The 5,821-nt window shown below is 32.9% G+C and overlaps 1 long non-coding RNA gene across 1 annotated transcript; it reads left to right on the forward strand.

The window, feature by feature from the left end:
- Positions 1-4,363: 4,363 nt before the first annotated feature.
- On the forward strand, positions 4,364-5,505 carry LOC308640716. Its single transcript, XR_014020344.1, has 2 exons — positions 4,364-4,444; positions 5,420-5,505. It is a non-coding gene; the product is annotated as an uncharacterized lncRNA (long non-coding RNA).
- The last annotated feature ends 316 nt before the right edge of the window (positions 5,506-5,821 follow it).

Raw genomic sequence — 5,821 nt, forward strand, 5'->3', positions numbered from 1 at the left:
AAAAATATAAAATAAAAATGATTGAGGTGATAATTATTGAATCAGAGGAAAAACCAAAGAAAAGAGGTAAGGCTTCAAAATCTGGGAAACAATTCATCTCTGTCTCAGGCAAATCTCTTGATCCATCTCCAGGTTTTTGGATGCCTGGGTGGCTCTGTATTGGGCCCTTTCCTTCTGACTTTCAGGGTCTAGAGTATTTAAAAATAAGAAGAATTCAGGGCTGGGCATTATAAAATAAAAACAAAAGGGGTTAATAAAAGTATTCATAACTAATTGTGAGAACCTGCACTTTCCTGAGGTCACCTTTGTAATCTTTTCACCCTAGTCTAAATTTGATAGAGCTCAATATACTGCCACATCTGTCCCTAAGAATGGGATTGACAGTCAGGAATCTACTTTTTGTCCTCTGAATGGTGACCTCTGTCTGGCCTGAAACCAGCTCTGTACTTTCTTACCTACACCCCTTCAGAGTGGTTATTAAATACAAGGACATGAGAATTTTGACTCATAAATAATTCATATTTGAGAGGAGTTGTGGTCCAAGGAGTTTTCAGTTTCTCTTTCCTTATCAGGGGGCACCCACTTTTTTAAGTGCATATTCCAATGTAGGCAAGCATGATTTTCCTAAATGCCATATTTTCTCTACTATATATTATGAAGTATTGTTCCCTGGAATATTTCAAATTACACGGAGTTTTAATTCATTTTTTTATCTTAGTTTTGTGTGGAATTTTAAAAAGTGAGTGTGTGTGTGTGTGTGTGTGTGTGTGTGTGTGCATTTGTGTGGTTGTACTTTTACATGAGAGGAAAGTGTTGTTATAACATGAAACTCTTTAAAAATTATTTGTACCTAATGTCAGGTGTAAAGATACAAGTTCATAATCTCAGCATTTTAATAGGCTGATGTGAGAGAATTAATATATTGTGAATAAAAAATATAAAGGGGAGGTGAATGATGCTCAGTGTGTAGGCACTGCTGAGTTTAATCCTTGATATTAAAATAAAAAAAATCTTTGAATTTTGTTTATTTGTCTTTCATAAGCATAGACAGCAAGTTTAGGTCCCCATTAAGAAAGTTTAGAGTGTGATGTCTCTTCAGTATCTGCCATGTCTTTGAGTGGCTATGGGGTAAAAATTACATGAAGCTGACCCAAGGTGTCCACAGGTTCCATATTTGTTGAATTACCTAGAGAATGCTAACCTGTGTGTAATCCTCTCTTCCTACAGAGCAGCTTGTGGTCAGGGAATGGAACACCTTGTTGGACTAGCTGGATACTCTAGATACTCTAGAGATTACAGGAATATCCTTTATAGGTTTCATCTAAATAATTCATATTTTGGAATATTAATATTATTTTCCCCAAAAGTTCGGTTCAGCTCCCCAGAAACACATTACTGCTCAGATCTATTGATTCTGTAACTGAAAAGAAAGGGAAATATGATTTTGGTCCTCCTTTTTCTTACTGATGTAGGGAAGATTGAGTATAAGGGGCCAGAATTTGAAATGAGAATAATCTGTAGCAAGGATTTAGAAAACAAACAAACAAACAAACAAACAAAAAACCTAGTGTGTTTGTGCAGACGTCTTCAAGGAAAAACTCAATATATGCTAGCTGGAAGACATAATGTAATGCCTCAAGTTTGGGGTGGTAACTAAATATTTAAATAAATAGGATGGTTGGTTTAGCATGTCTCACTTAGTCTAATATTTTTATTTCCTATAAAATGCAATTCATCACTAATATTTGAAAGATTAAGAAAAGTTGCCAAAGAGAAAAGATAGAGGCAAATTTCAAATAAAATTGTATTCAAACTAAGGTAATATTGTGAGCCTGAAAAAGAACATCATTGAAGGTTAAGTGAGATCTTAGTTGTATCTGTGGCTATAATTTTTATTGCTGTGGAGCTATTTCTAGAATGTCAGACTGGAAAAAATTCAGAGATAGGTAATAAGCATCTTTTGTTTTTCTAAATCTATTTTACAATACTTCGAATTTATCAAATATAAGATATGGATGCATCCAAAATCTTAGGCTGTCAAGGATTTCTTTTTAGAAGAAATAGCAAATAAATAAGGTGAAATGAAAATGGACCAAAGGAAGTTAGAGCATTCATATCTTTCTGGGCATATTGTGACATGCCAGTAATTACAACAACCTGGAGGTTGAGGAAGAAAGATCAAAGCTGAAGCTTAGTGTAGCAACTTAGTGAGAGACTGTCTCAAAAAAAAATAAAAATAAAAGGTCTAGAATATATCTTAGTTGTAGAATACCCCGTACCAAAAAAAAAAAAAAATCAAAATTCCAAATGAAGTATCCTTTTCCCTGAAGCCAATGAATACTTAGGAGTTTTAATAAAATTGTGTGTATGTTGGTTTGGGCTGCCATGAGATGGCTTAGTATTCTTAGAGTTTCATATAAAGGGAATTATCTAAAGAATACCAACCTGTTTTTTTAACAAATATTTTGTTCTTATCCCTGAATGTAAAAGTGTTCAATTAAATATTATTTTATGTAAAACAATGGGAATATTCAGAATGAGTATCTGAATCAGCATATTTAAAATAGTGAGGATCTTCTAAATCTTATTGGGAAAGGGGCTCTTCTATGGCAGAACATAAAAATTGGAGGTAATATCTTCAACCACTTATTTCCTCAAATGGCCTATATAGTGTCCCATTTTCCTCTGACATTTTTTTTTTTTTAGATTCTATGCAAGGTTTCAATTGTCAACTTCCAGATTTATATAATTTATAACAAGCTGGTATACATAAGTGTTCTTTTTTTTTATCAGAATAAGTAACTTGAGTGAGTAAATGTAGAGACCCCTAATTTATAGGAAATTAATTATAAATATGAATATTGTTCTATTCTAGGGCTTGAAACTGGAGCCTAAGTTAGTAAAATTTGATAGTAGCAAACACCAAACTTGTGGGATCTGTACTAGATGGTATCAGAACTGAATTATTGGACTACTAGTTGTTGAAATATTGGTTGTTGTGCAAGTTTGCACATTTGGTATCAAAAGTGGTTGCAGAGTCAGGAAAGGTGGCACAAACTTGTAATTATAGTGATGTGGAAAAATGAGGTAGGATAAAAGTAAATATGATTCAAGACTCAGTAATTCAGAGACCCTAAGCAACATTGTAAGCCCATTTATCACAATAAAAAAAAAATCAAAACTTCTTGAAATGCATTTCAGGGGTAGAGTGCCCCTGGATTAAATCTCTAAATTAAAAAAAAATCATAATAATGCTGAATCAGAAGAAAGACATCACAGATCAGAATGTTATACTAATTTCATGTATGTGTTTGTTCACTACTGATAACTGAGACCCTGGTAAAAGGAGTATTTCCAAGCTGTCAGAGAGGCATTTAGGGTGCAAGAGCCTTTCAGAATTTTTTTCTTAACTGCTTAGTATTCTCTCAATTTCTACTTTGAAATGAGCCAAGTGAGGATACAGTTTCACAGTGAGAGTGGTTTTACAAATCTGGGAATGTTACACCTGATATGTCAGTTTCCTTATGAACTGAAAGATTAATAGTCTATTCACTTAATTTGCTTTTTTTATTTTTATTTTTTGTTATAACTTTGTGCCATGTGATTCAAGTTGACCCAAGTACCTAAGTGTTTTGTAATAGTTTGATAATTAAAAATTTTATTCTTTTGTTTTAGAAGTGAATTGTGATGTTGTAAAAGTAATTTTTAAAATACAGTATAGATTTATGGTATATTTAAATAATGAGAAGATAGACAACTTTGGAGATAAACATTCAAATAATTATGTGGACTGTTGAAAGTTTTGGTGTGTCTTTAGTGATCTCTTATGTCTTCTACACACTAAGGTAACCACCATCATTTGAGTATTGTTATTACTTATAATTTTGTTATGCATATCTCAAGTATCATTGCTTTGTTTGGTTGTGCTTCTTTTGAATATTCAATAACTAATTGCAACTATTATTTATCCTTTGGAATTATGTTGGATTTTTTCCCAATTTTTTGGTTCAGTGTTTTGCTTCACATGTGCTGCTCCCTGGGTTTCATTATAAAAAAAAAATATCCACCAATTTTACTGCTTAAAATGAATTATTGGGGCTGGGGATATAGCTTACTTGGTAGAGTGTTTGCCTTTCATGCAAAAACCCTTGGGTTCAGTCCCAGGCACCACAAAAAATGTATCTTATTGAATGGTTGACATCACTACCATATGTGAAAGCCACCTCATTTAACTCTCATTAAAATTTATATGAAATTAAATACTATGTCATTAATCATATGGTTTATGTGTTATGTATTTCTTCATTTTTATTTCAGGAACCATTGACATTAAGGGATGTGGTCATTGAATTTTCGGAAGAGTAATGGAAATTCCTGGACCCTTCTCAGCAGACTTTATATGGAGATGTGATGTTAGAGATCTGTAAAAACCTACTCTTTATTGGTGAGCCTAAATTTCATTCAGAATTTTTAATTAAAAACCAATATTTATTTTTTAACTTTATAGAGTATGTTATGGTAGCTTCTATTCTGCATTAAAAAGTTTGTTTCTTGTTTTTAGTACAAAGATTGGGCATTTGTTTATGTAGAAAAGAAAATGTTAAAGATTTTTTTTTCTTTTTAGGTGTAACTTATCTTTTCTAAGTAGTGATTACAATGTAGAGAATGAAAATGGTTTCAAAGTATTTTAGTGTTTTTGTCTAGAAAAAAAATGTTTAAGAAAATAATTTTGTAGACTTTTATAGGATATTTTCTCTTTCTTTTTTTCCTAATGAGGGTAACATTAAAAAGACTTCTTTAGTTACCAAGAAAATAACAAAATGTGACATATTCCATCAAAAAAAATATTGATGTCTCTAAGTAATCTTGGGTCACCACTTGGTCTCCAATGAAATAACCTTGGGATTTGAAGAGAAAAGTGACAGTAGACATATCAAACTGGGTAGAAATTAATGAAGCAAAAAATACAGATAAGAGGTCCAAAATTAAAGAGGAATTCACATTTAAAAATGTTAATTGATAAGCTAAAATCTGACAGAAAATATTTTTTCAAGCCTAGGTTTGTTTCAGTTGCAATCATTAAAGAGCATTTCATACTCTCTGTTTACCATGCATATCAATTATTTAAGCTCCTTCTTGTTCTTCAGTGATCTCCCTACATTTCAATTAACAAAATATTGTAGGAAAATCAAAAGAAGAGGGGCTGGGTATGTGGCTCAAGTGGTAGCTTGGTTTCCTGGCAGGCATGCATCCTGGGTTCGATCCTCAGCACCACATACAAACAAAGATGTTGTGTCCACTGAAAAAAAAATAAATATTAAAATTCTCTCTCTCTCTCAATCTCTCTCCCTCCCTCCCTCCCTCCCTCCCTCCCCCCCCACTCTCTCTCCCACTCTCTCTCTCTTTTTTTAAAAAAAAGAAAATCAAAAGAAGACACAGATAAGTGACAGGAAATGTGGCATAGTGACAGAGAGGCCAAACTGCCAAGCTTTATTTATATCAACAGGTTAATTTAGGTCATTGGCATCACTAGTACATACTGTTCACTTTATTACTAGGCAGATTACAAACTTAGCAACATTATGCAGCTTATTTATCAGGTATATACTAAGTTGCAATGTGCAGTGTTAGGAGTTTTGTGTAGCTCTCAAGAAAGTCCATTGTATAAACTTACTGTTTTATGAACAGGTTTAGGCTCAGCGAACCATTGTGCTTGTCTAAAAAGAGAGTTTCTTTATTCCAAGGAGTTGTGTGCCAGAGATTATGTTTCAGGCTGATAATACTCTAGTGCAGAGCCTTTTCAAGCAGAGCACTGCCATAG

Source organism: Spermophilus citellus (assembly GCF_964194105.1).
Source record: "Spermophilus citellus genome assembly, contig: SCAFFOLD_94, whole genome shotgun sequence".
NCBI lineage: Eukaryota > Metazoa > Chordata > Mammalia > Rodentia > Sciuridae > Spermophilus > Spermophilus citellus.